Raw genomic sequence first — 13011 nt, 5'->3', positions numbered from 1 at the left:
GATTATCTATCTCGGCCGATCGCCCTGTTAATGCTCACCAGTGACAAGCTCCTTGCGTTCACGCAAGGGTGCGAGGAGATCCTGCCCGATCGCCAGATTATTCGTGGTGTAAACTTCACGTAACTCCAACGCTTCTAAGTGGATGTCGCTGTAGTGAAAATGACTGGGGAATTTGAACCAGACACTTCGACAACTGTAAAGGCGGGAATACTTAGAAGCGCCAAACGTCGACAAAGAGAGGTCTTGCGCCCCGAGGGATGGCAGGTCGAGCCTTGTTGACAGGTCGCATCAAATGAACGTTCTCTGGCTGCCGACCTCAAGCAGCAATCGCACACACGCGGAGTTACCGCACTGATGCCGTCTGCACCAGTACAGGTGTCCACGTCGAATTGATAGCGTGGAGCGCTTGTGCTTCGCGCATTGTCACTTTTCGTAGTCTGATGGTTGACTCGTGTGTGACTGTTCTCGGGAGACGGGCTACCGACGTTTCGTTTCCACATGGAGCAAAGTGCGGAAACGCGATGTCTCGAGCAGTGTTCGCACTTGAGTCCCGCTGCGTTGTGGCACTTTCGTTCGACGTGTTCCTCTCTGCTATGTTTAAAAAAGAAACAGTTCTTGCCAGCGAGTCCGCGTCTAATCTCGTCGGCTGGCAGTTTGAGGTGAAAGTCCTTTATGGCGTGGTCGCGCTGATTGCACAGTGCGCATCAAGAATAGATGTTCGGGGCAGATCTTGCGGCCAGCGCTAATGCTGACGGTACCTGCGGTGGTAGACACGGTTTGCATCGCCCGTGTCTAGCGGAGGTGCTTTTTCGGTAGGGACCTTGAACAGGAAGTATGACCTTGTTCTCTACTCCCGGCTTACATGTGCAGGCACTTCATGACCTTGCCCTCCGCCTCTTGTTACAACCTCGGAGAAACCCCGTCGATGGCCTCAGTCTCCTTCATGCATTGTTGGAGTTGCGCAATGTGGCAAAAGATGCGCACCTCCTTCTTTCAGCGACCGCATGTGTTCAGCTGCGCGGTCATTCACGCATCTACCCGTTTGGCCCACATAGGTTTTCCCGCAGGTCAGTGGTATTTGATATACCACACCGGTTCAGCACTCTACGAACTGCTTGCCATGCTTTTTGCTGCAGCTGCTCCTCGTACCCTCGCGCTCGACGCGGGCGCAGAGTTGTGCTTTTTTCAGAGGAGCCGAAAACATTACTGGGACGCCGCGTCTGTTCGCCCCCTTTTTCACGTTGCGGGCGATACTATGTACAGTCGTGTGCAATGTGACCTGCCTCACCGGTGCCCGTGATCAAAGGGGCTCCAAAACGTACAGCTGCGCAGACACGGGGTATGTTCCACACCTAAACACAAGTTTCAATTAGTGGTACTTATTACACCGCTATTTCGTGTCAGAGCCCCTGCACAGCCCTGGAGCCTCTTCGACCATAAACAAGAATGTTGAAAGTCATATTTCACGCGACAGTGCATACAGAACCGCGCAGTGACCGCGCAGCTGAACATGTGCGGTCACTGAAAGAAGAAGGAGGTGCGCATCTTTCGCAACATTGCGCAACTTGCACTGTGTCTGACCGAGCGGCAGAACATTCGCCACGAAAACAATGCCTGTACTGCAAGAAGTGTGAACCACGACTCCGAGAGATAGATATTCTTGGCAGAAGCAGAGATGCACAGGCACGTGAGGTTTTGGAAGCATTTCATATAAAGAAGAGAGGAAGAAAGCTGTGTTAGTGATACTTTTGTGACCCTCTTTAGAAGCGAAATGTCATATCTTGAAAGGTTTGGCAGGTGATGCATCGTGCTTCTTGTGCGCAAGTCTGTGATTTTCCTTACATGTGCCGATTTTTCAGTGAATAAAGAGAGATGGGAAGTTGGCGCCTGCCCTGTGTCGTTCTCCCGCACGTGACTGTCTTAGTTGACGGTGTTCTTTCCTAGTTCGAATGCGCAGGTGAAAGTCGCTCGAGGCCGGGAGCGTCACAGTAAAATGTAACACCGTATCCACCAGTAGTTGCGCTTCATTCTCTCCTGGCGTAGACACTTCCCTGGCGACGTTATCAGTTGTACTTTAGCCGCGCTATGGGCAGGACGCGTATCTTTCGCTCCGAAGAAAACGGAAGCGCGAATGGCTTTCGGGACCATCGAATAGCTATTTCCTCACGGAGGAAGGACAACGTGCCCGTCTAGATCATCGGCAGCGACAACGGGAACACGTGCGGCGACGGCGGGTCAAAATGACCGACGACGAGCGGTCCGCTAACGCCAAACGAATGCGGTGCGCCCGGTATGACCCAGTGTACTGCGAGGCCAAGAGGGCTAGCCGCCGACGTAGCTAGGATCCAGCCGAACGTTTCCCGGGAGCCTCATCGAGCATCGTGGAGGAGCGACTGGTCGCCCATCGCCTTCTATTAATGTGCATACGGTGTTTGACGCATGGCAATGGACAGTTCGCCATTAAGGGCCCACATACACAATTTCGCTGGTCTTCCACCTTCACAGAGTGGAATGGCGGTAAATTTTTTTTCTGTGAATGCAAGCCTTTCATTCCCCATTCTTGTTAGAAGAAGAAGTTTATTTACTACATAAGTACACTGATGTATACAAAGCGGTGGGGATGGCAGGATAAAAGCTGCATAAGGGCAGCTTGACTAGTCCCACCAGGTTCCCCGTGAACAACGGGCAGCAACATGGCAAGATATTCGTTTTACATACTTGTGGCAAGGTTAATATATATATTCACAGACACATGTATGTGTACACACTTATATATATATATATATATATATATATATATATATATATATATATATATATATATATATATATATATATATACATACACATATACACATACATATACGCAAGAAAACCAAAAATGACAACTTTCAATTGGCAAAGAAATACTTTTCAAGCGACAAAAGACAAAGTTAACATTCACAGAAATTTTTGCAGTAATGTTCTTGGATATATGACGTATGTTTGCATCACTTAGACTGTATTTGTTAAGTGTTGAGGGAAAACAGTAGGAGAGTGCTTGAAGGCTATAGTTAGTCCGAGGTCGCGGGACTTCCCATTGTTCAGTGTGTCGATTTAGGCGAAAATGATTCCGCTGCAAGTTCCCGATGTTTATGATACGATTTGTACCCTTAATCATGTCACGTTTAAAAGAACACATAAGTTGATACTCGTAAAGGTGGTCTTCTCGTAAAATTTTAAGCTTCCGGAGTATATCACGCGTATGTACATTGTAAGGCAAGTTTGAAATAGCACGTAAGGCATTCTGTTGTAGTGAAACTAAATTACCTAATGATTTCTTAGTACTATTTGACCAGACGAGGCTACAATAGCGCAGGTGAGAAGTAAATATCGCGTTATAAACCATACGTTTCTGTGATATTAGTAGTAACCTCTGGCATCTGCGCAAGATACCTAACGCTTTACTAAGTTTATTTCGTAAGTAATCGGTGTGGTGGTCCCATAGCATCAATTCATGAAAGATAACACCCAAAGTTTTTGCTGTAGCGGAAAGTTCTATTTTTGTGCCATTGAGTGTCAGGGACTGGGTGAGATCACAAGGGGTGGACTTCGCTCTAAAGAGGATCGCCCTTGTCTTTTTACAGACCAGTTATATATTTTGTCAAGTATTTAATTTGCAAGATTCATGAGTTCACCCTCCTTAGTTCCTGAGAAGAATAAACTAGTGTCATCTGCGTAAATAATATAGTTAATCGAATCATCAATATTCACAATGTCATTTATATAAATGATAAATAGAAGTGGTCCCAATATGCTATATTGAGGCACACCTTGCTTAATAAGCTTAAACGAAGATAATTTGCTGTTTATTGATAGCATTGCTTTCTGTTTGTTATGTAACTTTTAATTAAATCAAACTATTCCGCGTGTACCATAACAGCTCAATTTTTCTAATAGTGTTCCATAGTTTATTCTGTCAAAAGCTTTTGAGAAATCAAGGAATACTCCCAATGTTAGCTTCCTTGACGCCAAACATTCTTTGTTCCCTCGCTCTTTGCGCGGTCCTTAACTCGTTTTCGAATTTCTTCGTCAGTATCCAAATTTCTGCCCGATATGTCGGCACAGGAAGAATGCATTGATTGTACACCTTTATTTTTAATCGCAGTGGTAAGCTTCCAGCCAAGATCTGACAATGTCTGGCGACTGCGCTCCAACATATCTTTAGTCTACTGTAAATAGCCTTCTCATGATCAGGGTCCCATGTGAGTAATTGACCTATAGTCGGATACAACTTTAGAAAAAAGGGGGCGTTTACTCCTCCGAGGCGGAAGCACACGAGCGTCCACCAATGGGCGCGCACTCTGGGCTGACGTCATGAGCCGGACGGCCGGTGTCTCCGCCGTCGAAGAAGATGGGCGCCCGGGCTTCGAACTGGGCCACGTCGGGTCAGCTGTGCGCGTCAGCGCCTCGTCACAGTCTATTCCCAAACTGTTTGTCATTGTCTATCACGCCGGAAATATTACTGCGAGCTTACGATGCGGCATTTGTGCCGCGTGCGTTTATTCTAAGCCGTGATCCGGCGAAGGAACACTGCAGCGAGCATCGCTGACGCTGCTCTACGCTTTGTCTCAAAACAGGATCCCGCGGCGACCGCTGCAAACACACATCCTGCGTGTTTGTTCCATGCTGTTTTATTTCGCTCCCGAGTGAAGTTACGACGAGAAAAGTTTTTCCAAAGACTGGTGCCTACTGTTGGCGGCGGGTGTGTTCGTGTACTGCTTCGCTGCGTTTCTCGTCGGACGGGGTGAAGTGATGGAGCAAAACCATTCTCAGGAGAAATCGGAAAAGTGCGCGCGCATGAAACAAACCTACGAGTGTATCAACAGAAAATATTTGGAGAAAGATGCCTTCAGCGCAAAGATTTGTGGCCGTCATCTTAGCGTGAACGATCATTGTCAGCAGTGAGATATAGCCGAGCGTCTAGCGACGGTGTTCGAGCGTTGTGTAGCACCGTCGATTGATTGCTGGCCACCAGTGCTCACTGCACGCGCAAGCTGTAGAATGCGTGCTGTGAAATTGTGCAAACATAAAACCAAAAAATTATAATTTTATGCTATTTAAAAGCAAGAGTACTTATTTAAAACGATGAATGAAGCATTTTTGTACCTTCCTCCCTCGACCATATTCTCGCCCCAGGTTTGCAATGGTTGCGATAAATTCATTGTTTTATTTAGGTACTTTCTCAGTAGCAACTGATTCATTTTAAGCTTGGAAAACGAGTAGTATATACGCCGTGTACATGTGAACAAGCGCAAAAGCCTTGCAGAGCTGCTCTTCTTACTTTTGTCACTTGCAATGAAGCTAAAGAGCAGTCGACGGGCAGCGTTGTAAAAGGCATGGGGTTACTTTTCTGTTGCTGTCCGGCATGTGCTGTAGCACATGAGGGCTCTACTAAACCAGTCAGCAAAATACAAACGTCTTTATTTATACCAAGAATTACGCGTTTCAGGAGCACGATTTTTCGATCGGGACTATTTTAGTCGCGGAGGCAATCGGCTGTCGCGCTTCGGTCATCTGGGCAGGGCCTCACCTTTTTTCTAAAGTTGTATCCGACTATAGGTAAACGTACTCCTTCACAAACTCTAGAGGCCGACTGGCGATCCTGAACTCTTGTTCTTTTGCCAGGTTATTGATCAATATCTGTGTCTTCTGCGTATTAATCTTCAACCCCATTCTTAACCTTTCAGTGTTAGGGTCCTCAATCATATGTTGTAATGCGTTCCCAGTGTTCCTGAACAGTATGATGGGATCTGCGAACCGAAGGTTTGTGAGATATTCGCCATTGATCCTCATTCCTGAGCCTCCCCAGTTTAACAGCTTGAATACTCCTTTTAAGGATGCAGTGAATAGCATTGGAGAGATTGTGTCTCTTTGTCTGACCCCTTTTTTTTTATTGGTATCTTTCTAATTTTCTTGTGGAGAACCAAGGTAGCTGTGGAATCTTTTTACATTTTCCCCAAGATATTCACGTATGCTTCCGGTACTCTGATTACGCAGTGCCTGTATGACTGCTGGTATCTCTGCTGAATCAAATGCCTTTTCATAATCTATGAAAGCCATGTAGAGAGGTTGCTTTGACTCTGCAGATTTCTAGTTTACCCTATTGGTAACATGGATGTGATCCATCGTAGAATATCCTTTTCGGAAGGCTTGTTCTCTTGTTTGACTGAAGTATTGCCCTGATTGTATTGAAAATAATCTTGGTGAATATTGTCACGAGAGGAAAAGCCAGCCAGTCAGTTCTAAGCGAACAGCCGTTTACAGTTCGTGTTTGCAGCAGCTACCACGCACACTTCTTCTTCCTCGACCTCTAGCGTAACTAGTGCGTGCCATTACCCCTCCCTCCAAAAAAGAAGAAATAAATAAATAAAGTTGGGGAGATGTTAAATGCCACAAGGAAAAATAAAAGAAATGAGAAAGACGACGGACGAGACGACAGGGGCCGCATCACAAAGTTGGTGGATGAGAGTCAGCGCGAAACGGAAGGCTTCATCCTGGTAACATGAACAATGTCAGAGGAACGTGGTCTACGGGAGTGGTGCGAAGTGTCGGCTGGAATAACTTCGTAGTTGACAGGACTGAGACGACGCAAAACTAGGTAGGGTCCAAAGTATCGGCGCAATAATTTTTCTGACCGGCCTCGTTGACGTATAGGGGTCCAAACCCATACAAGATCTCCCGGGTTGTACGTGACGTCTCGATGGCATATGTTGTATCGACGAGCATCTTGACTTTGTCGGGATAGAATTCGTTGCCGCGCAAGGTGCCGCGCCGCTTCGGCACGCTGAACAAAGGCGTCTGTATAGGTTGTGGTAGGTTGAGACGAAGTTGGTAGGAGCATCACGTCGAGCATAGTGGTGACGTCGCGTCCGTAGACCAGACGAAAAGGAGGAAACCCGGTGGTTTCTTGTAAGGCAGTGTTGTACGCGAATGTCACATACGGGAGCAGTTCGTCCCACTTTTTATGATCCGTGGCAACATACATGGAAAGCATATCCGCAATCGTTCTGTTGAGACGCTCTGTTAAACCGTTAGTCTGCGGGTGATACGCAGTTGCCGTACGGTGCGTTGTTCCGCTCAGCTGCAGAATGTCTCGGACCAACTGGGCAGTGAAGGCCGTACCACGGTCTGTGATGACGACAGCGGGAGCACCATGTCGAAGGACGATATTTTTGATAAAGAAGTTAGCAACATCTGAAGCAGTAGCTCGCTGAACGGCTTGTGTTTCGCAGTATCGAGTGAGGTAATCGGTGGCGACGACGATCCAGCGGTTATCAGCCGAAGACTTGGGAAATGGGCCAAGTAAATCCATCCCGACTTGTTCAAAAGGTGAGCAAGGAGGTCGGACAGGCTGAAGCAGACCGGCTGGTTTTAGTGGTGGAACTTTGCGGCGCTGGCAATCTCGACAACTTCTGACGTACTGCTTCACGGTTTTTGTGAGTTTTCGCCAATAGTACTTCTGCTTGATCCTCGCGAGAGTACGCGTGAAACCAAGATGCCCGGACGTTGGTTCGTCATGGCATGCACGTAGAACGCCGTCGCGGAGAATAGCGGGAACAACGAGCAGGAAAACGGCTGCCGTAGGGTGAAAGTTCCGCTTGTATAGGATGTCGCCACGTAGGCAGAAAGAGGACAAGTGGCGCGCGAACAGCCGTGGGGGTTGTGGGCGGCGTCCTTCAAGGTATTCAATCAAGGGCTGGAGCTCGGAATCTTGGCGTTGCTGTTGAGCAAGGTTTAAAGACGGAAGAGTGCAAAGAAAACCAGAATCGTCGTCAGTATCTAGTGGTGCGGGTTCGACGGGGGCGCGGGAGAGACAGTCGGCGTCAGTGTGTTTCTGGCCAGACTTATAGACGATGGTCACATCAAATTCCTGTAACCGAAGGCTCCATCTTGCGAGACGGCCTGAAGGATCTTTGAGATTCGCCAGCCAGCAGAGAGAGTGGTGGTCGCTGACGACACGGAAGGGGCGTCCGTACAGGTATGGGCGGAACTTCTGGATAGCCCATATGACTGCCAGACATTCTTTTTCAGTTGCTGAGTAGTTTTTTTCAGCAGCGGACAAGGTTCGGCTGGCATACGCAATAACGCGCTCAACACCAGCTTGAAACTGAACGAGTGTCGCTCCGATACCAACGTTACTAGCATCAGTATGCACTTCTGTGTCAGCCTCGGTGTCAAAGTGACCAAGGATCGGTGGTGTCTGTAGACGTCGCTGAAGGTCGTGGAAGGCGTCGGATTGTGCTGGGCCCCAAACAAATGTGACGTCGTTCTTGATGAGTCGTTGCAAAGGTTCGGCAATTTCACAAAAATTGGGTACAAAACGGCGGTAATACGCGCAAAGCCCTAAAAATCGGCGGACATCGTGTTTTGTCTTTGGTATCGGGAACAGAGCAACTGCCAGGGCTTTGTCAGGGTCAGGGCGCACACCGGTGCTGCTGACAATATGACCTAGAAATTTGAGCTCCTCGTAGCCAAAGTGACATTTTTCGGGCTTCAGGGAGAGGCCGGCGGTGCGGATAGCTTGAAGAACCGCCTCAAGCCGCTGGATGTGTTGTTCAAACGTGGTGGAAAAAACAACTACATCGTCTAAGTAGACTAAACACGAGTTCCACTTGAGGTCAGATAAAACTGTGTCCATCATGCGTTGAAATGTGGCCGGAGCGGAACACAATCCAAAAGGGAGGACCTTAAATTGATAGAGACCGTCGGGTGTTATAAGCGCCGTTTTTTCCTGGTCCCGTTCGTCAACTTCAATTTGCCAGTACCCACTACGTAGATCCATTGAAGAAAAGTAACGGGCATGTCGCAGGCGATCCAAGGAGTCGTCAATTCGAGGAAGTGGGTAAACGTCTTTTTTCGTGACCTTGTTCAGTTTGCGATAATCGACACAGAATCTTAGTGAACCGTCTTTCTTTTTAACTAATACAACAGGTGAAGCCCAAGGACTTGTCGATGGTTGAATGACATCATCGTCGAGCATTTGTTTCACTTGCTGACGAATAGCATCCTGTTCTCTTTGCGACACGCGATAAGCGTGTTGGCGAACAGGTTGGACGGCCGGTTCAGTGATGATTCTGTGTTTGATTAAAGAAGTCTGTTTGACCTTCGACGTGGTGGCGAAACAGTCGCTAAATGACGATAGCAGAGTAAGGAGCCTCTCCTTCTCGTCTTGGTCGAGCTGTGGGTTGACGTTGATGTGACTGGTCAAGTCCACATCGCTGGGTTCCGGAATCGAGATTGTCGTTACCGAAGCACAGGCGTTGGACTCGGCCACCGTTTCAAAGTAGGCCATGGTGGTATGCCTCGCAAAGTGTTTGTATTCGCCACTGAAGTTCGTAACTAGAATCGTGGTTTGCCTATGTTGGAGCTCTACGAGACCTCGTGCGACGCCGACTTCGCGATCCAGCAATATGGTGAGGTTACCTTCGGCGATGCCTATTCCTAGTTGTTCTTGAGGGCATTCAACGAGGACGAAGATGCTACTTCGAGGCGGTAACGTCACGCAGTCATCGACCACGCGTAAAGCCGCGCGGTGATGTTCATCCGCCACATTCGAATCCGAAGAAACATAGTTAGAAAAAGTCACGAACAAGTCACGAAGGTTAATGATCGCCCCATATTCCTGGAGAAAATCCATGCCCAGTATAACTAGCCGAGAACACTTGGGCAGCACAAGGAAAGACGCTACGAAAGTCGAAGTAGAAATTGCAAGTCTGGCGGTGCATCGTCCAATGGGTGACACGAGGTGTCCTCCGGCCGTAATCAGATGTGGGCCGTCCCACGCTGTCAGCACCTTGCGTAGCCGAGTCGCCAGTGAGGCACTCATAACCGAGTAGTCAGCTCCCGTATCTACAAGTGCAGTTACTGGATAACCGTCGATTGAAGCAGTAATAGCAGCAGAAGTTTTTTTTGCAGTTGCGAATGAAGGCGTCAGTGGTACGTCGCGAGGGGATGGCGTCGGCGGAGGATATTTGACGGTTCGCATGACAGCGGCCTCACCCCCGGAGGTCGCCGTTTTCAGTTTCCCCGACGCGGGCTTCCACCGTTGACTCCAGCGGAATCAAAGGCGGGTCGAGCACGGTTCGGTGACGCGTACCGACGAGGTGAAGGCGACCGTGACTGTCTTCGCTGTTGGGCAGGAGGAAGCCGGTTACTTTCTAAGTATTTCTCGATTTCGTGCGGGCGTTCGCCATAGCGCGGGCAACGGGCGTCCGGATGGTATCCCCGCAGACCAATCCGTCGGTACTGGCAATCGCGATACATGTGACCAGCCTCCCCGCAGTGATAGCACAGCGGACTGTTGTCGGGGGCGCGCCATACTGTAGATTTGCGCGGACCAGGATGAAAGGGTGCTGGCGGATTCGTGCGGTGGATTGGACTTTGGGAGCGTCGAGAAATCCCAGCAGGCGGCTGCGAAAAACGGCCCGTCGACGGCGCGCAAGCCCGAAGAGCATCCGCGTACGAGAACGTGGGAGGTTCGGGTCGTGTTGGTGGCGAGGGATGAACCACTTTGCCGATTTCTTCTCGAATGACATCCGTAAGAACCGCGGCACTAGGAGGTGTCGAAGCCGATGCATAGGACTTTTGCAGTTCTTCTCGAACAATTTGTCGTATTAGCTCGGTAAGTGACTCCCTGTCATCATTTGCAGGTACGAGAGAGCATGCAGCAGTCATGGTGGTCTGGCGTTCATACTGCGAGAGCCGCTGCCGAAGCATATGTTCCATGACTGTTGCCTCACGAACGAACTGAGAGACTGTTGCAGGAGGATTACGCACGAGGCCCGCGAAAAGCTGCTCCTTTACGCCTCGCATTAACAGACGCACCTTCTTGTCTTCTGGCATTAGTGGGTCCGCCCGACGGAACAATCGCGTCATGTCTTCGACGAACATGGCGACGGTTTCGTTTGGCATTTGGAACCTCGAAGACAGTGCCTGTTCGGCTCTTTCTTTCCTTTCGGGAGTGCAGAAGGCTTCGCATAGCAGTCGGTAAAACTCCTGCCAGCTGGTAAATGAGTCTTCGTGGTTCTCGTACCATACTCTCGCCGCGTCTAAAAGGGAAAAGTAGACGTTCTTCAACTTACGGCGATCGTCCCAGTCGTTAAAGGCGGCGACCCGGTCGAAATGGTCCAACCAGTCTTCAACGTCCTCAAAGGCGTCGCCATGGAACGGGTTAGGCGTGCGAGGCGCGTTGAGAATGCATGGTACGGGAGCATTTGGGATCACCTCGGTTTGGCTTGCGGTAGTTGTTGACATCTTCCTCACGGAGCTTGCCAGGGGACTGTATTGCGGTGGAAGACCTTGGAGGCGACGGCTGCTTCGATAGATTTCTGCCGTCCCCGAGGTACTGGCGTCGGTAGCTTCTGGTTCAGGACCCGTAGGCATACGATGGATGCGTACCCAGCACCTCCACCAGTTTGTCACGAGAGGAAAAGCCAGCCAGTCAGTTCTAAGCGAACAGCCGTTTACAGTTCGTGTTTGCAGCAGCTACCACGCACACTTCTTCTTCCTCGACCTCTAGCGTAACTAGTGCGTGCCAATATTTTATACAATACTGAAAGCAAGCCAAGGGGCCTATAATTCTTCTATCCTTTGACATCTCCCTAATTATCGATTAGTATAATGTTGGCATTCTTCCAGTTCTTTGGTACGTTTGAAGTCATGAGGCATTGCGTATAAAGGGCCGTAAGGTTTTTAAGCATTATATCTCCTCCATCTTTGATTAAATCGACTGTTATTCCATCTTCTCCTGCCGTTTTCTTTCCCCGGTTCGTGTCTTGCAAGGCCCCTTCTAACTTCATTGCTAAATACAGAAAGAGCCTCTGTATCCTGTTCATTACTACTTGGAATGAAGGTAGCGGGGCTGCTCTGGATATTCCACCGGCCAACATTGAATTCTTCTGCTGCTTTTACTATATAAGTGAAATTGCTGATGGCATTACCCTGCTCATCTTTAACTGCATAGATCTTGCCTTGTCCTATGCCAAGTTTTCTTCTGATTGATTTCATGCGGTGGCCATATTATACAAATTCGTCAATTTTTCCCACGTTGTAATATTGAATATACCTGGCTTTGTTCTTGTTGATTAGTTTTGTCAGTTCAGCGCATTCTATCTGATCTCTCGAGATGGACCTTTTCATACTTTGTCGTTTCTTCATTAGGTCATTAGATACTTGGGAGAGCTTACCTACTGGCCGCCTTGGTGCCTAATTACCTCCTATTTCGAATACTGCTTCTGAAGTCACTCTAGTTAGGGTTTCTTTCATTATCTTTACGTTATTTTTATCTTTCTGTTCTAAAGCTGCATATTTGCAAGCGCCAGCCTGAATTGATTTGCTCTTACCCTTACGGAGTCTAGGTTGGCATGTTTCTTCTCGACTAATTTTACCCTTTCACTGATCAAACTGAGAGAAATCCTAGCCCTCATTAGCCTATTGTTACTGGTTTTTACCCTACCTAGCACGTCTACACCCTGCAGTATGCTGGGATCGGCAGAGAGTATGAAATCTATTTGATTCTTGTTTTCTCCATGAGGGCTTTTCCAGATCCTCTTCCTGTTGCCTCACTTCCTGAAGAAGATATGCATTATTCAGGGCATATTCCTTTCCGCGAATTCTAGCAGAACCTGGAACCACACACACACACACACACACACACACACACACACACACACACACACACACACACACACACACACACACACACACACACACACACACACACACACACACACACACACACACACACACACACACACACACACACACACACACACACACACACACACACACACACACACACACACACGCACGCACGCACGCACGCACCACTGTTTTGGACGCTGTCGAATACCGCCGTGCTGTAAAAGTCGCCATCTTGCCTTCACTGATTGCCTAACGGTGCTGCTACGGAGACTGAATAGCCCAGAACGTAAACATGCGCAAACTCAATATACGCTTGGCGTTTCTCTG

The sequence above is a fragment of the Dermacentor variabilis genome, chromosome 10 (assembly GCF_050947875.1).
Source record: "Dermacentor variabilis isolate Ectoservices chromosome 10, ASM5094787v1, whole genome shotgun sequence".
Lineage (NCBI taxonomy): Eukaryota > Metazoa > Arthropoda > Arachnida > Ixodida > Ixodidae > Dermacentor > Dermacentor variabilis.
Note: the sequence above shows the minus strand (reverse complement) of the source record.